The sequence below is a fragment of the Carcharhinus amblyrhynchos genome, chromosome 5 (assembly GCF_965287045.1).
Source record: "Carcharhinus amblyrhynchos chromosome 5, sCarAmb.v2.hapA, whole genome shotgun sequence".
Lineage (NCBI taxonomy): Eukaryota > Metazoa > Chordata > Chondrichthyes > Carcharhiniformes > Carcharhinidae > Carcharhinus > Carcharhinus amblyrhynchos.
In genome coordinates, this window is record NC_137328.1 from 99,282,388 (window position 1) to 99,309,982 (window position 27,595).

Genomic DNA, 27,595 nt, shown 5'->3' on the forward strand with positions numbered 1-27,595 from the left:
AGGAGGGATATGGAATTTGATGGTTAGCCATGATCAAGGTGAATGGTGGAACAGGCTTGAAGGGCCGATTGGCCTGCTGTTGCTTCTAGTTTCTATGTTTCTATGTGGAGAAAATGTGAGCTTGTCCATTCAGGATAAAGAAACTACATAAAGCCAGCCTGTGCCTCTTAAAGAATGAATGCTTTTTGCCTGGAGCCACCAATAGAACTGGTGAGGTGAACCAGGGGTGAATGTTGTTACAGGTCAGAGAGCGTGCCCCAAAGTTCTCTGGCACAACACTGGAGGCCTTGGGCAGGAGGTGGATGTCCGCATAAAGCTATAGGATATTACAGTGGTAGTCTTGTGGCTGTGGTTACTACAGGTGGAGTTACAGGATGCCTTTGAAGGCCTTGGCTTCAGGCTGCACTACCTTGGCATGCATGGTTACAGTTTAGGCTGGCTGGCTAACAGACAAGAACAAGGGCACCGGCAGAGTGACAACGGTGGGGGGACAGTAAAATTTATTTATTAGTCACAAGTTAGGCTTACATTAACACTGAAACAAAGTTACTGTGAAATTGTGAAATTCCCCTAGCTGCCACACTCCAGTGCCTGTTCGGGTCAATGCATCTAGCCAGCACATCTTTCAGATTGTGGGAAGAAACCGGAGCACCCAGAGGAAACTCACACAGGACATGGGGAGAACGTGAAAACTCCACACAGATAGTGATGTAAGCTGGGAATCGAACCCAGGTGCCATGGGGCAGCAGAGCTAACCACTGTGCCACCGTGCTGCCCATAGATGCTGTCATCCTGAGAGAGGGCAGCAGGTGGTGTGCTTCACAGAATTACCACGGTCCCAGGGTGACAGCTGGTTCTGTCTGTCGTATGTGTGGGGAGAGGCGGGATTAGGGGGCAAGTGGTTTTGGAGTGGGCGGCATATTATTGGGAAGGGAAGCAGAGAGTGAGAGCCTGTCACTTTCCCTGTCCCCTCCAATCCATTTGGGGTGGGAAAGGAAGACTGCTACCTCACAGTGCCAGGGACCTGGGTTCAATTCCTGCCTTGGCTCACTGTCTGTGCGAAGTCTGCATGTTCTCCCCATGTTGGCGTGGGCTTCCTCTGGGTGCTCCAGTTTCCTCCCACAGTCTGAAAGACGTGCTGGTTAGGTACATTGGCCATGCTAAATCCTCCCCCAGTGTACCCGAGCAGGCACTGGAGTATGGCGACTGGGGGATTCAAGTAGGAGAAAACAAACACAAGCTCTGTTAGTAGACTCTGAGGATTATTTCGATCGGGCCCTCCAGAGGACTAAGACTTGGACCCGAAAGTTTGCTTCTGAGGTGGTTGTGCAAAGTCAGGAAATGTCCAACCTTGGGAGAAACAGCCCCCAGTAGCCGGAGTTTTGTTCTGGGAGGTTCAAGTGAGTGTTGGAGTCAGGCCCATTGCTCCTAGAAGCAGGTCAGAGGCAGCCACAGGGGATCCCAGGAGACGAGATGGGCTGCTTACAAGGCCCGCCTTGATGCTCTGGCACTCCATCCCTGTGGTAATAAAGGCAGTCAGGCACTCCAGGCCTCACTCCTCACCCTGCGACCCACTTTCAATGCCCCCCCCCCACTTCCTCATAGTCCCTCATATCCTCCATGCCAACCCATAACTCTTTATATCACATTGACCCGTTATAGCCCCTATGTTAACTTCATGCCAACTCATGCCAAACCATGCTCCCTACCTATCACCCTTACATCCTCCATGACAACTCATCCAATATCCACAATGCGTAGACCTCAGGAGCCATGCTGAGATAAAACAAAGCTCTAAGTATTTTTGACTTCAATATATGTTTTAAAATGCACTCATTAACAAAAGCTCATTTGATACATTTAATCTCTCCTGACGACATTAATTTGTTTTCATAGCTCCAAATTAAAGGCAGCTAACCCCTTAATAATCTCCTGGAGCTGTCAGTTAAACTATGAAATTATAGCCTTCCACTATAATGATGACAGGTTGTGGAAGCAGTCAATCAGTAATAATACACAATGATAGCCCACGGCCTTACCTCAACAAAGAGCCATTGGAATTGCATATTACAGGTTTGTTTCAACTCAGAGGCACAACTTGCTATATTTTTCTCTTAATTTACAGAGAAGAGGATTTAAATAACTTGACAGCTTGACATCCACAGACCTAATCCACCTATTAAGCACATTCATGTCCAGTCTTAAACATTGTAAGTCACACTCTATGGGAAAGCAAGCTCTCTCCAGTGAAAATGGGGTCAGTTTGAACTCAGCACTGTGCTGAAATGGCCCTAATGGCTTCCGGTTTCTCCCATGCATGAACTGGATTTCTATTTATTAGAAACTAGAAGCAGGAGTAGGCCATTTGGCCCCTCGAGCCTGCTCCGCCAGCCATTCTGATCATGGCTGATCACCAAATTCAATATCCTGATCTCCCCTTTCCCCCAATATCCCTTGATCCCTTTAGCCCCTAGAGCTATATATCTAATTTCTTCTTGAAATCAGACATTTTGGCCTCAGCTACATTCTGTGGTAATGAATTCCATACATTCACCACCCTCTGGGTGAAGAAATTTCTCCTCATCTCGGTCCTAAAAGGTTTACCCCTTGTCCTCAAACTATGATCCCGAGTTCTGGATGCCCCCACCATTTGGAATGTTCTTTCTGAATTTACCCTGTCTAACCCTGTTAGAATTTTATAACTTTCTACGAGATCCCCTCTTGCGTTTTTAAACTCCAGAGTGTAATCCTAACCGACTTTGTCTCTCCTCGTATGACTGACCTGCCATCCCAGGAATTAGCCTGGTAAACTTTTGCTGTACTCCCTCTGTAGTGAGGACATCCTTCCTCAGATAAGGACACCAAAACTGCCCACAATCCTCCAGGTGTGGCCTCACCACTGCCTTTTACAATTGCAGCAAAATTGATTCATTTGCTTCTGTTCTTCTTCTTAAAACCATTTAAGAAGTACTAAATGCCAGTCATGTGAGATTGTATGGAGGATGAGGGGGAAGATGGGTGGGTATGGATTGGTGTCAGTACAGAAAATGCAATATGGACAGAATGGTGTTAGCAATGTTGAGTGTTGAGTGTACAGAGCTCCACCTGGAAGATCCCCTCTTCGTGGGCTCAAATCATGCTAAATCCCATATAACCATAATATTTGTATTGATGGGAAGAGGATAACCAGGCAAAGAGTAGTGCCCATTAGGGGCCAAGGGAGCAATTGTGTGTGGAGCCAAAATATATTGGTAGAGTGTTGACTGAATATCTCAAATCCATCTTCACTCAAGAGAGTGAGGACAATGGTATGGAATTCAAGGAGAGAGACTGTGAGGCTCTTGAGGAAATTGACATAGAGAAGGACAAGGTATTGGAGGTGATGGCAGCTTTAAAAGTGGATAAATCTCCAGGCCCAGATTAATTGTGCCCTTGGCTGCTGTGAGAGCCAGGGAAGGAGACTGCAGGAGCATTGACCCAAATTTTCAATTCCTCTCTGGCCACGGGGAGTTACAGACAACTGGAGAATAGCTAATGTGGTTCCGCTGTTTAAGAAGGGTTGTAGAGACAAGCCAAGGGACCATGGACCAGTAAGTCTCACGTCAGTTGTAGGGAAACTATTGGAGAAACGTCTGAAGGAGAGCATCTCTCTCCACTTGCAGAGGCAAAGTCTGATGAGGGATAGTCAGATGGCTTTGTCAGAGGGAGGTCATGCCTAACAAATCTGATTGTATTTGTTGAGGAGGCGACCAGGTGTGTAGACAAGAGTAGTGCAGTCAATGTAGTTTACATGGATTTCAGCAAAGCCTTTGACAAGGTCTCACATGGGAGACTTGTAAAGAAGGTAAATTCACATGGGATACAGGGTCATTTGATAAAGTGGATTCAAAATTGGCTCAATTGTAGAAGACAGAGGCTGCTTTAGTGACTGGAAGGCAGTGTCCAGTGGCGTACCACAGGGAGCCCTTTGTCAGGACCCCTTTTATTCATCATTTATATAAATAACATTGATGACTATGTGGGGGGTAGGATTAGTAAGTTTGCGGATGGATTGGACAAGCGGTTAACAGTGAGGTGGAGTGTCTTGGGTTACAAGACGATAGACAGAATGGTCAAATGGGCAGATAAGTGGCAGAAGGACTTGAACCCTGAAAAGTGTGAGTTGATACACTTTGGAAGGAGTAATTTGACAAGAAAGCACTCAATGAATGGTAGGACACTAGAAAGTTCTGTGGAACAAAGGGACCTTGGCGTGTTTGTCCACAGATCTCTGAAAGCGGAAGAACATGTTAGTAGGGTGGTGAAAAAGGCATTTGGGACACTTGTCTTTGTCAACCGAGGCATAAATTACAAAAGCAGAGAAATAATTTTGGGGTTGTATAAAACTTTGGTGAGGCCACAGCTAGAGTACTATGTACAGTTCTGTTCACCACATTACTGAAAGGATGTGATTGCACTGGAGGGGGTGCAGAGGAGATTTACCAGGATGCTGCCTGGGATGGAACATGTAAGTTATGAAGAGAGGTGGAATAGGCTTGGGTTGTTTTCACTGGAGCAGAAAAGATTGAGAGGGCGACCTGATTGATGTGTTCAAGATTATAAGAGACATGGACAAGTAAGTAAGGAACATCTGTCCTCCTTAGCTGAAGGGTCAGTCACGAGGGGACATAGGTTCAAGGTGAGGGGCAGGAGGTTTAGGTGGGTGTGAAGAAAAGCCTTTTTACCCAGAGGCTGGTGACTGTCTGGAATGTGCTGCCTAGAGGATGGTGGAGGCAGGTTGTCTCACATCCTTTAAAAAGTACCTGGATGAGCACTTGGCACATCATAACATTCAGGGCTGTGGGCCAAGTGCTAGCAGACGGGATTAGGTGGGAGTTCAGAAATTTCTAATGTGTTGGTGTGGACTTGATGAGCCAAAGGGCCTCTTCTACGCTGTATGATATTATGGTCAGGCCTATGTTTTGTCACAGAAACAAAGTAATTAGGCAATAATAGTCTGATCTATTTGAAGCGGCCCTGTGCATTGTAGATACTTGTTGGATAATACAGCCTTTAAAGACAAAGTAACTTTATGAACCTTGAAGGAAGCTTTGTTCTGGGAATGATAAGAAGCAGATTGAAAGTGACTGATTGCTCTTTACTTCAGATCCTTTAAAAGCCACTTTTCATCCCTGCCATCTGTGCTGTATTTGAAACCATGTCTGGAGGTGAAAGGATCATACTCTTAACATAGTGTATAATCCCATTTCTTTAAAGGCATACTTTAAATTTAGTAGGGGATGTGTCATAATTGATTATTCATATACTGTTGCTTTTGTGTTGTTTTGCGTCTGAATTATAGTCTGTGCTATTAGTCTGAGGTGAAAAGAAAATATCAGCATGACATCATTTCCTTTGTGACCTTTTGCACAGCCGTGTTTGCCCATTGGGTTTGTCTCATAATTTAATCATGCGCGTAAATCTTGGTGGCCCTATAGCGCCAGGAGCACACAGCCTTCCTCTCAGACAGACAGTGGAAGCTTTAAGCCATGGAGTGACTTGTCATTGGAGCTGATTATCTTCATTAGGAAAGAGACTTGCTGGCTTCCAGCCAAGCCAGTATGTTGAGAGTGTTTGGATCTTTGTAGTTATGTGCTACCTCGCATCCTACCTCCGTTGGGAGGCCATGTCGCAGTGGTATTGTCACTGGAATAGTAATCCAGAGACCCAGGACAATTCTCTTGGCGGGATTTGACCCGGGTTCAAATCCCGCCAAGGCAGATGGTGAAATCTAAAGTCAACAAAAACCCATTTGGTTCAATAATGCCCTCTAGGGAAGAAGTCTATCCTACGTATGACTCCAGATCTGCAGCAATGTGGTTGACTCTTAAGTGATTTTGAAAGCCACTCAGTTCAATTAGGAATGGACAATAAATGTTGACCCAGTCAGAGACACCCATACCCCATGAAGGAATAAAACTAGAAAGTCGTGGCTAAATACTGGTCATGTGGGGCTCCAATCAGAAACAGTGATCAATCATGTGGCAACATGGCATCTTTCAGGGGGGATTCTTTGAGGGCCACATGATTGGGCTGGACCCTATGGAGAGGCCACACAGGAAGCTGAGTCAATCAGGAGTGAAGGCTTGCATCCTGAGATGGGAAGGAACCTCAGTTGGAGTCAGTTAGGAGAAGAGAGCAGACTTGTGCATTAGCTCTGTCAGACCCTTATCTTGTATACATATTATATCAGTAATAAATCATTCCATGTTGAAGCTACAAGTTGCCTTTGAGTTTACGACAAATCAGTTAAAATCAACACACAAAGAGAGAGTCTTCAAATTCAGTACTGGAGACTATGTGATGTATTTACTGTAGAGTATTTATTGTTAGATAGGAATATTCAACTATTGAAAGGAGATGAGGAGATTATCAACGTTGATTTGTTCATGGTTGTTTGCACCTTTGATGCCTTATTGTGTTCCAAGATAAACTTCTGACCACGTATCCACACCATCGCCAAGACCATCCTCTTCCACCTTCATAACATTATGTGATTCTGCACCTGTATTAACTCATCTACTGCTGAAACCTTCACCAATATCTTTATTATCTTGTAAATTGAGTATTCTAATCATGCTGTCTTTTCTGATCCCCCATCTTCCAACACCCCCAAAAGCCTGAGCTCAAGGAAAACTCTGTTGCTCATGTCTGAACTCACAGCAAGCCACATTTGACCATCAGCTCTGTGCCTGCTGACCTGGACATGCCTTGATTTTAATGGTTTTTGTTCTAGTTTTCAAATCTCTTTATGGTCTTCCCCCTCCCTGTGTGGAATCTTCCTGTCCTGTCTGCCATGGGAATCGTTTCGGGGGGGAACCATGCAAAGGTCAGGTGAACTCAGGTGGGGTTTTCTGGACTTGAGGCGAGCAAAAAAACCCTGCCCCTTATCTCTGTAACCTTCTCAAACTGTGTTATCTTTTGTCTGCAGTCTCTAATTCTGATTTTTTATGCACCTTGATTTTATTCCTGTCACCATCAGTGGCCTCACCTTAGCTGACAAGGCCCAGAGCCCTGGAATTCCTTCTCTAAACCCACCCACCTCTCTCAATTCCTTTAAGATGCTCCTTAAAACCAATCTCTTCGACCAAGCTTTTGTCATCTCTCCAAATATTTCCTAATGCAATTCAGTGGCTCCTTTGAGGTACCTGGAGACATTTTGCTGCACTAAATGCATTATATAATGTATGGGCAGCACAGTAGCACATGGGTGGCATGGTGGCACAGTGGTTAGCACTGCTGCTTCACAGCACTAGGGACCTGGGTTCGATTCCTGGCTTGGGTGGGTCACTGTCTGTGTGGAGTTTGCATGTTCTCCCCATGTCTGTGTTGATTTCCTGTGGGTGCTCCAGTTTCCTCCCACGTTTTCAATGACATGCTGGTTAGATGCATTGACCCAAACAGGCACTGGATTGTGGCGACTAGGGGAATTTCACAGTAACTTCATTGTAGTATTAATATAAGCCTTACCTGCGACTAATAAATTAACTTCCGAAAACAATTATATGTAAATATACATTTTTGTTTTATTTTATCCTTAGTAATAATTAAAATTTTGTTGCTGTCTACTGTCTACCCCATTTAGGATCTAACTTAATTTAAATGTAATGTTTTCTTTCCAATCTTTTGTCAGACCTTAGCTTCACTCTTAGAAAACTTTTCATCGAAAGTTTTATTTTTCCATATTTTTGTTTCATTCTTTTTCATGTTGTTTTTCATCAATATGAATGTTCTTTCATTTCCCACTTGCTTCACGATTCAGGCTGCAGGAAACATTTGAGTGACAGCTTAGACTTTCTTTATTCGCTTCTTGCACTTCCAACATCTGCCTCAAAACACCTGGATACCCACCACTGCTGCTCAGGTTCCTGAAGTAACTTCAATTTTAGCTTTAGTCTCTTTTCATTACCTCAAATGGGAGGCCATGGCCCAGTGGTTTTATCGCTAGATTATTAATCCAGAGACTCAGTTCATGTTCTGGGGACCCAGGTTTGAATCCCATCATAGCAGGTGGTAGAATTTGAATTCAATAAAAAGAAATCTGGAATTAAGAATTTACCGATAACCATGAAACTATTATTGATTGTTGGAAAAACCCATCTGATTCATTAATGCCCTTTAGGGAAGGAAATCTGCCGTCTTTACCTGGTCTGACCTACATGTGACTCCAGGACTTTCTGCCCTTGGGCAGCTAGGAATGGGCAATAAATGCTGGCCACCCAGTGACACCCATGTCCCACATGAATCAAAAAAGTCTTATAGCTTCATCGTGCATAGAAAGGGCGATGTGTGTCTGCACGTTACTTCTCCTCAATATGTACATCAGATCCGCCATGAATCATCTAATGTCCACCTACTGATGGACATTATCATCCCTTATATTTACTTGCCAATGATTTTGTAGTTTGTGCTTGAAACATCCCGATCTTTTTAAAAACATACATATTCAAAGTTTGTTACCTTTTCCTGCTCTCTTTTCCCATGCTGCAAAAGAGATTCACTGAGACTGGCACCTGCAACTCAAAGCCATTGTTGATGTGTGAGTGAAACCATGAGTAGCGATTGACTTAGAGTTAAAGAGTCATAGAGGAATGTAACATGGAAATAGGCCCTTCAGCCCAACTGGTCCATGCCAACCATGGTGCCCTCCCAGCTGGTCCCAATTGCCCATGTTTTGGCCCTAATCCTTTCCCATCCACGTACTTATCCAAATGCTTTTTGAATTCTGCTTTGTACCTGTCTCAACCACTTTCTCTGGCAGCTCATGTCATATAGGCACTCACCTATATAGGCGTGAAAAAGTTGCCCTTCAGGTCCCTTTTAAATCTTTCCTCTCTCACCTTAAACTTATGCCCTCTAGTTTTCAATTCCCCTTCCCTGGGAAAGAAACTATCGCTGGAATTTTACTGTCCCGCCCACCACAGAATTGAAGTGTCGAGGGGTGGACAATGGAAATGTCCATTGACCTCAGGCGGGAATTTCTGGTCTTGCTCAAGCAAGGCTGTGAAATCCCGCTCTACCTATGCTTGTCCTATCTATGTCCCTCATGATTTTATACACCTCAATAAGGTACCCCTTATTCTCCTGCATTCCAAAGAATGAAGTCTTAGCCTAGCCAATCTCTCCCTATAACTCAGGCCCACTACTCCTGGCAACATCCTGGGAAATCTTGCACTCTTTCTAGTTTATCAACATCTTTCTAATAACAGGGTGATCAAAACTGTACTTCTTACTCAGCAAAAGAATCTGCCCTCATTCACTGTCTACATCTTATCAGTTCCCAGTAGGGATCACTGGTTACCGACTGGTAGTTAAAAGCTTGGCTGATTTTCTCCTTTTCCTAATCCAGCAACAAAAGCATCAACTATTGAAATACCACAGAGTGTGTCTTGGGATTGTAGTGATTATAGGACCTCACTAGAGGCTGCTATTCAACCCACCCAGTGATTTAATAAATTGGGTCATTTGGGGGCGAACATCAGGGATAAAATTGCCAACAAAACCTGCCAGTTTGTCGTAAAACCCAAACAGCTCATTAATGTGGTTCACTCTGCTCACTCTGGCATGCATCTGAATTTGGTTTTATCCAATATCATTGACTCTTGACACTTTATGAACTGTCCCAGGGGAAAGATGTTGGATGATTTTCCCCTTTTACAACATCATTGGGATGGCATGGTGGCACAGTAGTTAGCACCGCTGCCTCACAGTTCCAGGGATCTGGCTTCAATTCCAGCCTTAGGTTATTGCCTCTGTGGAGTTTGCACATTCTCCTTGTGTCTGCATGAGTTTCCTCTGAGTGTTGCAGTTTTCTCTTATAGTTCAAAGATGTATTGGTTAGTTGGATTGACTGTGCTAAATTGCTCCTTAGTGTCACAAGGTGTCTAAGTTAGGGGGTTTAGCGTGGGGTTAAGGGGATAGGGTGGGGAGGTGGGCCTGGGTAAGATGCTCTTTCAGAGAATCAATGCAGACTCAATGGGCTAAATGGCCTTCTTCTGCACTATGGGAATTCTATGATTCTATGATCTCGACTGACTGCAACAAGATGTATGTTAGAGATGAAGGATAGGTCAGGCTTCCTTGTAAGTGTAAGTAAAAATAAATGTTTAATTTCATATCACCCAAAAAGTAATCACAACAATTACCCATTGCACATTCGCATAGGGCATACACAAAAGAAAAGGTGCTTTCAAAAGATGTAACATGCATTTAGATTTCTTAAAATTCCAAAAGTCAGAATTATTCTCATTCTTCAAGAAGGTCATCAGAAATGTTGCAAACCTTAAAGATTCGCTTTTTGTTCATTGCTGGAAGAATGGAGATTGAAGGCTTCTGGTGATAAACTCACTATATTTTAATCCACACAATACCAGGTTTCTGATATTCTAACTGAAATCGTGGTTGAAGCTTTATAATAAATATTATGTTCTGCAGGTGTAAGGAAAACTCTGGCCTCTTCATGGTCAGGCTTCTCCCTCTGAGGTCCTCGTCCCAGACTGCCTAATCCGGGCTGTTCTTAGAAATACTAAACATTTGCTATCTCAAGCCAGTTTCTGTCATCTGCCCACAGAATCAATATTCCCATTACCCACACAAACAATTTGAAGGCATAAGTGATAGGGTGTGAATGACGGCCATCTACACCTTCATGTGATAAAGTGATCTCCTTCACAGCCATCTTTGTGGGATTTCAAATTTGAATACATGAGGTTTGGGTGACTTTTGTACCTCCATTTCTGTAAATATCCAGACAGTGGTAACTGTCTCTTCCACAAGTGAGCTGTTGCTTCCTGAATTTCCTTCAATGGAATACCTCCCCCCTGAAGGTCATTTTCACATCAGTGACTTTTCAGAGACATATCTAGTCAGGAGTTAATCCCTGACTGTGCAAACACCACAAAATGGTCACCTGAAGTCCATGTTATCCAGATAAATTGTCCATATTAGAAATTGAAAATGTCCATCATTGTCATATGTTCATGGTCATGGTCATTGCTTAATGCCACTTAACAAATAATCCCTATGTTCAAAAATGAGGCCCACCAACCACCTTCTGAGGGCACTGGTAATAAATGTGGTTGTGCTTGTTTTGCTTATGTCCAATTTTTAACAATCCTACATTGTTATGCACAAATCTGATGAGACATGAGAGAAGCTCTTTTTTTTACTTCTAACTCATTCCACACCTACTGCAATCAAAATGTTCACAACTCAATTCCTGGATCATACATATGCCAAGATATGAGGTGAATTAATTACAGAGACTGCTACAGCGCAGTGGCACAGTGATTGGCACTGCTGCCTCACAGTGTCATGGACCCAGGTTCAATCTCAGCTTGGGTCACTGTCTGTGTGGAGTCTGCACATTCTCCCTGTGTCTGCGTGGGTTTCCTCCGGGTGCTCCGGTTTCCTCTCACAGTCCGAAAATTTGAAGGTTAGATGTATTGGCCATTCTAAATTGCCCCTTAGTGTCAGCGAAATTAACAGGGTAAATACGTGGGGTTATGGGGATAGGGCTCTGGGTGGGATTGTGGTTGGTGCAGACTTGATGGGCCAGATGGCCTCTGTCTGCACTCGTAGGAATTCTATGATTGAAATAATCGCATCAAATAGTCATGGTATAAACCAAGAAAATGTCCTTAAAAATGAGCCCAAACAAGTAAAGGCAATCAAAACAACTAAATAACTATTTCTAAAAGGTAATCAAAGCAACTACAAAGGTCTTTGTCGTTGTAGCAAATTTTTGTTCTAGGTATGCGTCTGATATCGAAGTTCAATCAAACTTGTTATTCTGTGATTCAGCTGAGTGAATTTTTTTAATAGGTTTTGCATGACTTCGATTGATGTTCAAGATATCCTGGGGAAAACTTTTAATTTCATTACTCATAATAACATTGGCTTCTGTCCAATTGTATTTTCCACCTGGTGCAGTCAACAGTCACAGAACTGTCGAGAGAGAAGTTTCCCGTTGAAACATTATGGGGCCACTCGCAGGCGACATAAACAAATGTGAAGAAATTGAGAGACCTTAAAAACCTAGAAACGACAAAAGGTGAAGACAAGGCAGTATTGGAAAAGGAGACAGGAACATTGAAAATATGAAAACCTGAATGGGAGCTCTGAAAATTATTTATGAATGAAATGTTTTTAGTATCCAAGTTACTAACGTGGGCTATTCAGTTTTATTGTGCTTCTGTTTTTTTTAAAAGATGTTGTGATTATTTTGCTGCATTCTGATGTGGTAAATCACTTTTTGGAATGGTGATGCTAGTTTCACATGTTGGACAACAGTCAAGAATGTTAGAAATAGGGGCAGGAATAACCATATTTTGGCACAGGGCAGCATGGTGGCAGAGTGGTTAGCACTGCTGCTTCACAGTGCCAGGGACCCAGGTTCAGTTCCCGGCTTTGGTCACTGTCTGCGTGGAGTTTGCTCGTTTTCCCCATGTCTGCGTGGGTTCCTCCGGGTGCTCTGGTTTCCTCCCACAGTCTGAAAGACATGAGGATTAGGTGCATTGACCGAACAGGCGCCAGTGTGTGGTGACTAGGGGAATTTCACAGTAACTTCATTGCAGAGTTAGTGTAAACCTTGTGATGAATAAATAGATAAATAAATAAACATAACACTGCTTGAATCTGCTCTGCCATTCAATGCAATCACAGTTGATCTTCAATTCCACTTTCCAGGCCGTTCACCATATCTCTCAATTCCCTAAGAGACCAAAACTCTGTCAATCTCCGTCTTAAATTATTCAACGATGGAGCATCCACAACCCTCTGGAATAAAGGATTCCAAAAGATTCACAAGCCTTTGAGTGAAAAAATTTCTCCTCACCTCAATCCAAAGTGACTGTCCCCTTTTTCTGAAACTGCCCGCGTTTTAGATTTCCCAGCCAGGGGAAACAACTTTTGCATCTACCTTGACAAGCCCCATCAGAATTTTCCATCTTTCATTGAGATTATTCATTCTTCTAAACTCCAAAGAGCATGGGACCAATTTATCCAGCCAGTCATCATAGGAGAACCCAATCCAATCCAAGAACCAGCCTAGAGATCCTTTACTGCCCTCCCTCCAAGGCAAAAATATCCTGCCATAAGTATATAGACCAACAAACACTGTGCACAGTATAAGAGATATGCTCTCACCAAAGCCCTGTACACAGTTCTGTTAGTAAACTGAGGGCTTCTGAGAAGCAACCTTACTGATAGATAATGGAAATAATTTTAAAGGATTTTGACTGTAAAGGAAGCCAACAAGTCCACTTCCTTTAATTGATACTGGAGACTAGGAATTCAATTTCTACACCAAATTCCCAATACCCATACTCAGTCTGACTGTGTCTCACTCAGGATGTGCTCTCATCCTGAGAGAGATGGAGACTGGGGAATAAGGGAGTGAGATGGACACTGGGAATGAAAGACTGAGATGGAAACTGGGGAATGAGGGAGTGAGATGGAGACTAGAGATTAGAGACGCAAGTACTGAACAGGGACAGTCAGCATGGCTTTGTGAGTGGAAAATCAGGTCTCACAAATTTGATAGATTTTTTTGAAGGGGTAACCAAGAAGATGGATGAGGCCAGTGCAGTTGATGTTGTCTGCGTGGACTTTAGCAAGGCCTTTGATAAGGTACAGCATGGTAGGTTGTTGCATAATGTTAAATCTCACGGGATCCAGGGTGAGTTATCTATAAAGACACAAAATTGGATTTTTGACAGAAGCCAGAGGGTGGTTGTAGAAAGTTGTTTTTCAAACTGGAGGCCTGTGACCAGCAGTGTGCCTCAGGGATCAGTGCTGGGTCCACTGATAGTTGTCATTTATATTAATGATTTGTATGAGAATATAGGAGACATGGTCAGTAAGTTTGTAGATGACACTAAGATGGGTGGCATAATGGACAGTGAAGAAAGTTATCTCCAATTGCAATGGGATCTTGATCAATTGGGCCAGTGGGCTGACGAATGGCAGATGGAGTTTAATTTAGACAAATGCGAAGTGATGCATTTTGGTTGATTGAACCAGGGCAGGACTTCCTCAGTTAGTGTAGGGTGTTTGGGAGAGTTACAGAATAAAGAGATCTAGGGGTACATGTTCATTCCTCCTTGAAAGTAGAGTTACAGGCGGACAGAGTGGTGAAGAAGGCATTCGGCATGCTTGGTTTCATCAGTCAGAACATTGAATACAGGAGTTGGAATGTCTTGTTGAAGTTGTACAAGACATTGGTAAGGCCACACTTGGAATACCGTGTGCAATTCTGGTCACCCTATTATAGAAAGAATATTATTAAACTAGAAAGAGTGCAGGAAAGATTTACTAGGATGCTACCGGTACTTGATGGATTGAGTTATAAGGAGAGGCTGGATAGATTGGGACTTTTTTCTCTGGAGCATGGGAGACTGAGGGGTGATCTTATTGGGGTATATAAAATAATGAGGGACATAGATCAGCTAGATAGTCAATATCTTTTCCTAAAGATAGGGGAGTCTAAAACTAGAGGGCATATAGGTTTAAGGTGAAAGGGGAGAGATACAAAAGTGTCCAGAGGGGCAATATTTTCACACAGAGGATGGTGAGTGTCTGGAATAGGCTGCCAGAGGTAGTAGTTGAGGCGGGTACAATTTTGTCTTTTAAAAAGCATTTAAATAATTACATGGGTATGATGACTACAGAGGGATATGGGCCAAATGTGGGCAATTGGGATTAGCTTAGGGGTTTTTAGAAAAAGGGCAGCGTGGACAAGTTGGGCCGAAGGGTCTGTTTCCATGCTGTAGATCTCTATGATTCTATGACTGTATGACTGGGAATGAGAGAGTGAGGCGGAGACTGGGGAATGAGAGAATGAGATACAGACTGAGGGCTGGGGGTGTGAGATGGAGACTGGAGAATGGGGGAGTGAGATGGAGATGGGAATAAGGGAATGAGATGGAGATGGTGGGGGGGAGCGGGGGAAGTGAAATGAGGGAGTGAGGTGGAGACAGGGGGCTGGGGGAGTGAGATGGACATTGTGATGTGGAGATGCCGGTGTTGGACTGGGGTAAACACAGTAAGAAGCCTCATAACACCAGGTTAAAGTCCAACAGATTTATTTGGTAGCAAATGCCACTAACTTTCCCCAAAAGCTAGCAGAGCCCTGAAAGCTAGTGGTGTTTGCTACCAAATAAACCTGTTGGACTTTAACCTGGTGATGTGAGATTTCTTACAGAGTGAGATGGAGGCAGGTGAATGAGAGAGTGAGATGGAGACGGGGGTTGGGGGAGTGAGATGGAAATGGGGGACGAGGCAGTGAGAGATTCTACATAACAGTCGATTTGTATTTGATTTATCGCTCATGGTGTCGTTCCCTGGGTATTTCTTTCACCCGTCCTCCTTCCATTATGACCAGCAAGTCATGCATTTTCCTTTGTTTGGAGAGTGTTAGAGAAAGCTACCTTGCATACCCCGTCTCTCAGTAAGCTGTCAACATAATATCATTCCCTGCTTGGCTAACAGATGTTTTATGTGATAAAGGAACATCAATAAATGTCAGCATTCACTCCAGATGGACCTGTTTCTCTTTGTAGGTCACCCCATGTAGCAGCAAGCTCTAACAAAATGTCATAACCTAATGACAACCTTTATTGTGTTCCTTCAAGCAGGTGTGTGTGCAGCCTTTACATCTTTAATATATATGCATTGAAAAATAAGATTCAATGCCCCCCACCCCCACCACCCACCCACCCCCTCCAGTTTGTCAGATTTAGTCTCTACCTCTCTGTGAGGTGTTTATTTACATCGCAGCTCAGCAACACACTCCCAACTTTCCCCCAGTACCTCACCAAAGTGCCAACACTTTAGGCAGAATTTAATGAGGTGCTTTAAGCAGAAACCAGGGTGGGCAGTGGGCAGGCAGGAGAGAAAATCTCAGCTTCCTGACAATGGGGTTGAGTTTCAGGGTTGTAGTCAGTCGCAAGAACCGCTTTTCCTTACATTTGCCTGCCATGAATACTTACCAAATCACAACTTCTCCAGATTAAAGTTTAACGTTTATTTATTAGTGTCACAAGTAGGCTTATATTAACTCTGCAATGAAGTTACTGTGAAAATCCCCTAGTCACCACATTGTCCAGGTACACTGAGGGAGAATTTAGCATGGCCAATGCACCTAACCAACATGTCTTTTGGACTGTGGGAGGAAACTGGAGCACCCGGAGGAAACCGACACAGACATGAGGAGAACATGCAGACTCCACACAGACAATAACCCAAGCCGGGAATCGAACCCGGTCCCTGTGAGGCAGCAGTGTAACCGCTGTGTCACCATGTTGCAAGACCTTTAAGATTCAGACAGCGGCCAGCGGAAACCTCATGCCTCTTGATTTACGACTGGTTAATGGGAGTTTGGGGTGCAGCAGGCAAGGTGATTCAGTTGAACACTGAGTAGAACGTGAGGGGAGCAGCGAAATGTTAGTAGGCCTCGACTGTCAGTAGAAGCAAGGGTGAAGTGGAAGGGGAAATGATGGGGGTTCCCAGGAGGCGTTGTGTAATACTGAGGGGGTGAATGATGGAGGTGGGTGGGGGCAGATTTCTGAGCTGCAAAGAGGCATGAAGACTTGCTTTTAAAATGCTATCCTTCCAACGTGCGAGATTGGTTCCCTCAGTAGATCTGCTTCCTGCTGTTTGCTTGTCCTAGGGGCTCTTGTGTAGCCTGCCTGCAGAGCTGTAGAGCAAACACCCAATGCTGGGTTTGGTCACTTCCTGCCTGTGCCCACCATGCGTGATTCCTCATGTCACACTTGTGCCCTGCCACCTCCCCTTAAGATCCACGTATGCTGGCTGCCAACACACAAGTGGGGGTGGGGCAAAATTTCACCCCAGCCATTGGGACCTTCGCCTCAGATCTAATTCTGGCCTTCACTCTGAGGCTTGCTGATGATCATTAGTCGGCTATGAGGGGAAACTATTGCAGCCAGTCCCAGACATGGATACTCTCCTACATTTCAGCAGGGGATAATGAGCAACTGGTCAACCATTTCCCTCCCTATGGTAAGGCTGCTGAGGCTGATTGCATTACCCCAACCACCATTCCAGCCAAAACTAGTTACTTCAGCATGGTTTAAAGCTGGGATCATGCTGATTGGGAGGCTCTGTTCCTATACATTTACTAAGCTAGTAGGCATGAGAGATCCAGAGAAGGAATTAAGTTTTATTTGTTCTAGACTTTCTTCCTTGCAGCAGATGGCGCCACTGCGTATTGTAAATCACATTGCAAATTCCAATATCCCCCCACCCTGCACCCCCCACCTTGTATTTTCAAGCCGTTCGCGTAAGGTCTTATGGGGAAGGGGGGATGAAATAGCTCCTCACGGGCCGGTGTCCCTTTATTGCAAACTCAATTCCGCTCCTAAAAGGGCTTCAGGTACAAAGTCCGAAACCAGAGGGTCAGTGGCCCTGACACTCCTCAATTTATATAGAGGTGACAGTCCTGATTGGACAGGCAATCATTACCTCAATCAGGGAACTCATACTCAAAGAGGCCAACCTCATGGACCTTGTTGAAGTCATTACAATTTTAAGTTTATTTATTAATGTCACAAGTAGGCTTACATTAACATTGCAATGAAGTTACTGTGAAAATCCCCTAGATGCCACACTCCGGTGCAAGTTTGATCGAGAATTTAGCATGGTCAATGCACCTAACCAGCACATCTTTCGGACTGTGATAGGAAACTGGAACACCCGGAGGAAACCCACACAGACACGGGGAGAATATGCAAACTCCATACAGACAGTAACCCAAGCTGGGAATTGAACCTGGGTCCCTGGCGCTGTGCCACTGTGCAAGAAGGAGAGTAAATACTAAAGAGATTTGGAGTCTAACTAATTCGTTATCTTTCAGAGCTATTGATCCCAAAGTGACATGAGGACAGATCAAAGACTGTAATACAGAGGTGTTTATCATGGAGTCAATAGCTTGAGAACAGTAACGTGAAAAATTGTCATGCTATGACCCAGTACAGTAACAATCTCACCTCTGAATCACGGCATTTTGGGTTAAAGCCCAAACACAATAATCAAGGCTGGTTCTCCTGTGCAGTACTGAAGGTGTGCTGCATTTGCTGTCTTTCAGATGAGATGTCAAACTGAGGACCCATCTGTCTCCTTGGGTGCACGTAAAGGAACCCAAGGCATCATTGTGGAAACAGCAGAGTTATCCCAGGTGTCCTGAGCAATATTTATTCCTCAACCCACCACACAAACAGTGGGTTATCTGGTCATTCTCACCTTGCTGTGTGTGGGGCTTTGCCAAGTGTAAATTGACTGCTACATATAGTGACTATACTTCAAAAAGTACTTCATTGCTTGTAAAGTACTTTGAGGTATCCAATGGTCATGAAAAGCAACATCTAAATGCAATTTAAAAAAAGACTCACACAAAGGATTGATAAGATCCAGATCAGCCTGCATTTCCTAGGGAGCAAGTTTCAAACCTCACCCAGGTCACAAGGGAAACTTTGAGTGGAGCAAACATGTTTAATCACGTGACATGAAAGAATTTGATTTGATTTTTGATTTGATTTATTATTGTCACACGTATTAGCATACAGTGAAAAGTATTGTTTCTTTCGAACCATAAGATAAAGTATACTGTTCATAAAGAAGAAAATGAGAGAATGCGGCATGAGAACATAAGAACATAAGAAATAGGAGCAGGAGTAGGCCATCTAGCCCTTCGAGCCTGCCCCGCCATTCAATAAGATCATGGCTGATCTGTCGCTGCTCAGTTCCACTTTCCCGCTTTCTCCCCATAACCCTTAATCCCCTCTCTTATCAAAAACCCATCAACCCGCGTCTTAAAAATATTTAGCGAGGCAGCCTCCACCACTTCAACGGGCAGAGAATTCCAGAGATTCACCACCCTTTGAGTGAAGAAGTTCCTCCTCAACTCCGTTCTAAACCGCCCCCCTTTTATCTTGAGGCTGTGCCCCCTAGTCCTACTGTCTTTTTTGAGCGGGAAGAGTCTCTCCACCTCTATCCTATCCATCCCATTCATCATCTTATACGTCTCAATGAGATCTCCCCTCATTCTTCTAAACTCTAACGAGTACAAGCCCAGTTTATTCAGCCTCTCCTCATAGCTCAACCCCCTCAACTCCGGTATCAGCCTAGTAAACCTCCTCTGCACTCCCTCCAAGGCCAAAATATCTTTGCGCAGGTGCGGCGCCCAAAACTGCACACAGTACTCCAGCTGCAGCCTCACCAATGCCCTATACAGCTGCAGCAAGACCTCCCTACTTTTATATTCAATCCCCCTCGCTATGAAGGCCAGCATCCCATTCGCCTTCCTGACCACCTGCTGCACCTGCAAGCTGGGTTTTTGCGACTCATGCACAAGGACCCCGAGGTCCCTCTGCACCGTCACCTGCTGCAGTTTTTCGCCCCGTAAGTAATAGTCCTTCCTACCAAAGTGGACCACCTCACACTTGCCAACATTAAATTCCATTTGCCATTTCCTGGCCCATTCGCCCAGCCTATCTAGATCCTTCTGCAGACTCTCCACACCCTCCGCACAATTTGCCGTTCCACCAATCTTGGTGTCATGAGCAAATTTCGACACCCTACACTCGGTTCCCTTCTCCAGATCATCTATATAAATGGTAAAAAGCTGAGGCCCCAGCACCGACCCCTGGGGCACCCCACTAGTCACCATCCGCCAATCCGAATAGCACCTGTTGACCCCCACTCTCTGCCTCCTATTTGACAACCAATTCTCTATCCACGCTAACACCCTACCCCCAACTCCATGTCCCTCGACCTTCTGCAATAACCTCTTGTGAGGTACTTTGTCAAACGCCTTCTGAAAATCTAGAAATACCACATCCACCGGCTCTCCTCTATCCACCGCCCTCGACACATCCTCATAGAACTCCAGTAAATTTGTCAGACACGACTTCCCTTTAATGAAACCGTGCTGTGTCTGCTCTTTCAAGCAATTCCCTTCAAGATGCCTCGCAATTTCCTCCTTAATGACAGATTCTAACATTTTACCTACCACAGACGTTAAACTAACCGGCCTATAATTCCCCGCCTTTTGCCTGGCACCCTTCTTAAACAACGGTGTAACATTAGCCGTTTTCCAATCATCCGGCACTTCCCCGGAATCCAGCGACGTCTGGAAAATAACCACCAAGGCATCCACTACCATCTCCGCCATTTCTTTCAGAACCCTTGGATGCATTCCATCCGGTCCTGGGGACTTGTCCACAATCAGCCCCTCCAGTCTGTCGAGCACCGCCTCTCTAGTAACAGTAATGTCATTAAGACCCTCCAGTCCTACCACCTTTCCATCGCTAACACCCGGCAAATTATTCACGTCCTCCTCCGTGAAGACAGAAACAAAAAAGTTATTCAATACCTGAGCCATATCCCCATCCCCTACCACTAGGTCCCCTTTCTCATCCTCTAAGGGACCAACGTTCACCCTAGCCAGCCTCTTCCTTTTTATATATTTATAAAAACTCTTGCTATCCTTTTTTATATTAAGCGCTAGCCCAGCTTCATAGCTTCTCCTACCCTTCTTTATCAACTTCTTTGTCAATCTTTGTTGACATTTAAACCTCTCCCAATCCTCTTCTCGCCCACTACTCTTAGCTACTCTAGCTAGGGCTTGGTGAAAAATCAACTTAATGCGAGGTAGATCCATGCAAAAGTCTTACGGCAGCATGGAAGAATCTATTCTTGGATTGGTTGGTACGTGACCTTAGACTTTTGTGTCTTTTTCCCGACTGATGAAGGTGGATGGGAGAATATCCGGGGTGCGTGGGGTCCTTAATTTATGCTGGCTGCTTTTCCAAGGCAGCAGGAAGCGAAGACAAAGTCAATAGATAGGAAGAAGAATCCAGAGCTAAATTAAAGAGATGTGGGGATGCTGGCATTGGACTGGAGTGGGCACTGTAAGAGGTCTCACAACACCAGGTTAAAGTCCAACAGGTTTATTTGGAGTCAGGAGCTTTTGAAGTGCTGCTCCTTCCTCAGGCAAGGATTAAAAAGAGGATGCTCACATGCATTCTCCCAGCATGCATACACTTCCTCCCTATCAGGTGGCTGAGACACCTGTTCCGAGATCTACTGCAATAGATTCATATCCACTGGCATTTTCTGATAGGAACTGATGCAAGTATTGGGGCAAATAAGCAAAAATGAACTAAAACAAGTGGTAAAATTTAAATGGAAAAATCCTTCTAATTACTGAAGAAAGAAGTGGGCGGTATCGTTTATTTTCAATGTCCACATAACTTCAACGGAAACAAAGAAGAAGGAAATGTGTTGCATTTTCAGGGTATCTAGACTTTAATGCAGGGTGTCACTCTCTGTCCCATCGTAAATCAACTCTGGGCTTATTATTTTTCTAACTTTCTCTCGTGGTATTGAGAGGTATTGTTTCCTCCCCTCCAGTCTCACTGACATTTTGAAATATTTGGCAATGACATTACAAGGACCCAAGAGGAATTTTCACTTGTCAACCTCAGCACTGCACAGGCAGCCGTGGTGTTGATGTGTCTGGTTCAATGCAGCTTTTCTGTCGGGTTTAATGCTTTTTTTTTATTCGTCACAAATAGGCTTATATTAACACTACAATGAAGTTATTGTGAAATTCCCCTAGTCGTCACATTCCGGTGCCTGTTTGGGTACACTGAGGGAGAATTTAGCATGGCCAAAGCACCTAAACAGCACGTCTTTCAGACTGTGGGAAGAAACTGGAGCATCTGGAGGAAACGCACACAGACACAGGGAAAATGTGCAGACTCCGCACAGACAATGAACCAAGCCAGGAATTGAACCCGGGTCCTTGGCACTGTGATAACCACTGTGCCACCGTGCCACCCATGGTTGTGATCATGGGAGATTAAGCAATTGTGATAATTTTGAAAGTCAGAGGGAGCTGGCTGGGATTTCTCTTGCTCACGATGGCCATTACGTGACATACAAGGGAGCCTAATGTTAACTCCACTCCCTGCCGCATTCACACTTGTCAGTCCAAAGACAGAATACAATCTTATTCAGGTTCTACTGATCTGGGTTGCTTTCCACTGTGAGTAACTTGTGCTTTTCTGTTATTCTTGGTACTAATGGAACATGTTCCAACAGCCAAGAATTAACATTGTTCACCATAAAAAAAACACAAAAACTGAATTTTACAAAGGTAGAAATTGAGATATTTTAACTTTAATAGATCTTCATGAGGGGAAAAGCATGTATCATATTGAAAAAGAATGACATGGAATATCAGGAATTAAGAATCTACTGATGACCACAGAACTATTGTCTATTGTCGGAAAAAAAAATTTTGTTCACTAATGTCCCTTAGAGAAAGAAATCTGCCATCCTTACCCGGTCTAGCCTACATGTGACTCCAAAGTCATAGCAATGTGATTGACTCTCAACTGCCCTCAGTTAACTAGGGATGGGCAATAAACACTGGCCAGCCAGCGCTGCCCATGTCCCATCAATGAATTAAAAAAAGCTCAATTCACAAGGAGGTAAACAACCAAATACTCTGGCTATTCATCAAACCTTTCAATTTACATTAGCTGCCCATACCTGATTGCAAACAGATGACAGTACTACAGCAAACAGCACTACTGTGGTGTTGCAGTGTATGGAGTCACCTATTACTGAATATCCTTATAACCAATAATCCCTTTTCCTAATCTGTTCATCTAAAGTTGATTGACATCAAATAAATAACTTCAAATAGTTTGTTGCAAAACACTTTTGAAAGATAGTTCAGTTCTGAATATTTGGTATTTGGGCTTTCCACTTTTATTCTGATCTTTAATTCTTAATTTCAATTCAATAACCTGTTTACATAATACTATCCCTGCTTTTCATTGTTTAACACCTCAATTGAGAACCTTTGCAATTGACTTTTGTCAAACTGGAAGAAACTGTATTCTGTTTCCTTTTATTGTAAAGTTTCATAATTCTTTCTAATGCATCTTTTCAAAGGTAGGGTGTGCAGAATTGGATATCAGACTGAAAACACAGCCTTCCCAATGAGCTTTTACAGGATTCAATTAACTGCTTCAATATGTCATCGGCACCACAAGTCAACACATCTGAAAGTTTGATTAGCTTTGTTGATATAACACCACTGCATATTTTCGACAATCGCGCCTTGATACCTTTCAATTTTGCTGGCAGGGACATATACAGATTTGTGTATAATTCATAGTTGCTACATCAATGTATGTTATCATTCATTCATTTACAAACAATTCCATCTGTCACTCTTCATAAAATTTGCCTGCATTCCTTTGACATTCCTGCATTAGTAAATTATCCAGCCTTTTCCTTGCAACATGTTCCTGCATTAGTAAATTATCCAGCCTTTTCCTTGTGACATGTTCCTGCATTAGTAAATTATCCAGTCTTTTCCTTGTGATATGTTCCTGCATTAGTAAATTACCCAGGCTTTTCCTTGCAATGTGCATTGTATTAGTAAATTATCCTGCTTTTTTCCTTGCAACACGTCACTGCATCCGTAGTTTATTCTTCTTTTCCTTAAAATCTTAAACTCACCAATACTTGCAGAAATGCCACAGGGTATATTGTTGAAAATTTACTCTTGTGATAAACATCATGTAGATATGTTCCATTTTACGTTTACACCTACATGATGCAAAGAGGACAAGGAGGTACATTTGCCCCTGATATTTGCTTCTAACGTGCCAAGACAAAGAGCAGAAAAACACATCGCCCAGTATTGCTGTTCTTAACTGTCTGGTGTTTGTGTTCCTGATTGCCATACATTGGTATGTGTTGCGTGTGGCCACGGGTTCAGTTGTAATATCCTTCATAGTTGAATAGCTTGCTAATACTCACTAGTTCAGTCTCACACGTGAAGAATGGCCACTTGGTAGAGGAACTAAGCCATTGGTGCTAACCTTGAAACATTGAGTTTTCCAGGCCTGTGGACATGGTTCTGGACTGATGGGAACTTGTAGGATTTGAAAACTGGTAGGACCAGTTCACTAGATTCTCTATCTCTTTCCTGCGCTCATCATTGTTTGAGATTTGACTCAGTACGGTGGTGCCATCAGCAAACTTGAAAATTGGGTTGGAAGGGGACACAGTCATAGGTGTATAAGGAATATAGTAAGGGGCTGAGGACACAGCCTTGTGGGGCACCGGTGTTGAGGATGATCGTGGAGGAGGTGTTGTTGCCTATCCTTACTGATTGCGGTCTGTGGGTTAGGAAGTTCAGGATCCAATCACAGAGGGAGGAGCTGAGCCCCAGGCTACGGAGTTTGGAGATGAATTTCATGGGAATAATGCTGTTGAAGGCTGAGCTGTAGTCGATACATGGTGTCTTTGTTATCTAGGTATTTCAGGGTTGAGTGCAGGGTCAGGGCAATGGCGTCTGCTGTGGACCTGTTGCGGCGGTAAGCGAACTGTAGTGGATCCGGGCAATTTGGGAGAGCAGAGTTGATTCTTGCCATGACTAGCTTTTCGTAATGGTGGATACCAGAGCCACCTGATGGTAGTCATTAAGGCACCCACCTGGCTTTTCTTTGGGGATGATGGTCATCTTAATGAAGGAGATAGGGACTTAGATAGGTGTAAAGAAAGGTTAAAGATATCTGCGGATACTCCTACCACTGATCCGCGCAGGATCTAAATGCTTGTACGGGGTTCTGGACTGAAAAGAATTTGTAGGATTAGAAAACTGATCAGACCAATTTACCAGATTCTCTATCTCTTCCCTGCACTCCGTCTCATCATTGTTTGAGATCTGACCCACTATGGTGGTGTCATCAGAAAACTTGAAAATCGAGTTGGAAGGGAATTTGGCCGCACAGTCGCTTTCCATTGGGTTGGCTTTTGAGAAGGCTGCTCTGACATCTGCAATGTTGACCTCGGATACAGCTTCATCTGAGGCTTCTGGAGTGGAGGGTGTACTCTTGCTGACCTCTTGCTCAAAACGGGCATAGAATGCATTGAGTTCATTGGGGACGGGTACATTGGTGCTGGAGATTTTACGTGTCTTCATCTTGTAGCCTGTTACATCTTGCGGAGAGCCATGAACCTCATAATGTAGTGGTCACTTTGATTGGGAGACTGTTTTTCAAGTTAACTTGAGCAAGGCCCTTCAAAGCTCTTATAGGTCCTGCACTGAGATAATGAGCAGAATGATCTCACCAGCATATCCAAGATTCGAATCAAGGCAAAGATGATGGAGGTGGATGGAAAGACCCACGTGATTCTGATTAAGGGAGTTCAGGTTGAACAGGTCAATACCTTCCTCTATCTTGAGTCACTCATCACTGCAAATACAGAATCTACCAAAATAATTCAGGCTAGACTTAACAAGGGTCATGGCGTAAACTCACACAGAAGTGTGTAGAGTAGTCGCAGCATTTCGATTACAAAGAAAATTCATCTTCCGAAAGTCCTTGTGTGGCCAGTGAAAATATACAGCTGCGAAAGCTGGATGGTCAAGAAGAGGAATGAACCTTGAATAAGAGGATTTGAAATGAAGGGACTTTGATGGATATTTGTATCATAGATGTCAAATGGAGAAATGAGTGCGTGTTCAGGAATGCTGGTGTTAAAAGGAACTTGTTTGAGACAGTGAAACCAAGAAGCTGACATATTTTATACATGTGATGTGAACAGGATGAGAATGTTTGGAAAAGGAGATAATGCAAGGCAAAAAACCTGGAAAACATACACCAGGAAGACCCAAGATGCCAGGGGTGGATCATATCAGAGAGTGGACTGGCCTGTCAATGGGATAGCAGTGTGGGAAGTGGATAGAAATCAGTGGAGAAAACTTGTTCACAGGGCAGCCAACCCTCAAAGCAAGGACAGGTGATAGACAGGACAAGACAAAGGTCACTGTGAAGGACAGAACTGGCACTCAAGGTATCCTCAGGCAAACGGTTGCAATTGTTTGCTTGTCACCTGATTAACAACAAGTTGAGTAAGGTGATATTGTAAATCATGAATGCATATCCATAGAATCCTACAGGAGGCCACTCAGTTCATTGAGTCTGCACTAATCCTCCTAAAGAGTACTTTACTTATGCCCACTCCCTGACCAATCCCCATAACCCATGGCCAATCTACCTAACCTGCACATCTTTGGACTGTGGGAGGAAACTGGAGAACCCGGAGAAAACTCATGCAGACATGAAGAGGACATGTAAACTCCACACAGACAGTGACCCAAGCTGGGAATTGAACCCGAGTCCCTGGAGCTGTGCCATCATGCCGCCCACCTGCAGATAGATCCATCAGATGGTGCTGGCCTTGAGGAATTAGCTGCCGGTCTCATTAGCAGAATGGTGCTTCATTTTGTACTGCAGCATATTTACAGTGTGCTTGTCTTGCCCCCCTTCACTCTGGGCACTCTGGCTCCCCTGTGTCCTCAGGCCGCTAGTTATCCGTTATAGAACGTGCCTCTGGACACAGCTTCCTAATTGGCCTCCTGTTGCAACATCCTGCTGTACGCAGGCCAGCCTCGGGATCGCTACATGACTCAGGAAGTCAAGACCCATGCCTCATAATGTCAAGGAAAAGAGGAAGGAACAAGGGGACAGCCAGGGAGTATGGGGAGGTAGAAAATAAATTACTCCGTGACCTGCAATTTCTTGAGCAAAACAACATTATGTAATTGAACATTATTGATGAAATTTGTAAAATTAGATCATTCTTAACTCATCTGCTGCTGAAACTTTCTTTCATATCTTTATTACTTTGAGACTTGAATATTCCAATACACTCCCAGCTTGTCTCCCACTTACTACCCTCCATAAACTTGAGGTCATCCAAACCTTTTCTGCCCATCTGTTAACTTGCACCACAGATCCTATTAAACGATCACTCCTGCACTCGCTGACTGACCTTAGCTCTGGGCCAACCAATGTCAGAGTTTCAAAATTCAAATCCCTTTATGATTTCACGAATCCCTGGGGGATTGACCAAGTAACCAGAGGCAAAGATGCAGCCCAACATTTTGGTAGCGCCATTATCAATTTCCCATTGAACGCACTCCCACCACCATGAAACCCACGGTGACAGTTCATGTTTCTGGCAAGAACAGCTGGAGCAAGTCGCCCTTATCTCTGAAATCTCCTCCAGCCCTATAACCTTCTCAGATTTCTGTGTTCATCTAGTTCTGGTCTCTTGGATATCGCCAATTCTGATTATTCCACAACTGATTATTCCACTAATCATCCAGTTGCCAAGGTTCCGATGTCTGGCATTTTTTTCTTAAATCTCTAGATCTCTTTTCCTCTCTTGCCTCTTCCAACAGAGAAAATAGGGGCAGGAGGAGGCCATTTGGCCTTTTTGAGCCTGCTCTGCCATTCAATATAATCTTGGTTATATCTCAACACCATATTCTCACTCCCTCCCTATACCTCTTGAGGCCTTGAGTCTAGAAATCTACATTCTTCTTAAATATATTCGGTGACTTGGTCTCCACAGCTTTCTGTGGTAGAGAATTCCATAAGTTCACCACTCTCTGAGTGAAAAAGCTTCCCCTCATTTCAGTCTTAAATGCTGTACCTTG

At 43.9% G+C, this 27,595-nt stretch overlaps 1 protein-coding gene across 4 annotated transcripts in view; it reads left to right on the forward strand.

Moving 5' to 3' along the window:
* sv2ca (synaptic vesicle glycoprotein 2Ca) overlaps positions 1–27,595 on the forward strand; it is a 171,884-nt gene that overhangs the window by 93,050 nt on the left and 51,239 nt on the right. The window lies entirely within an intron of this gene.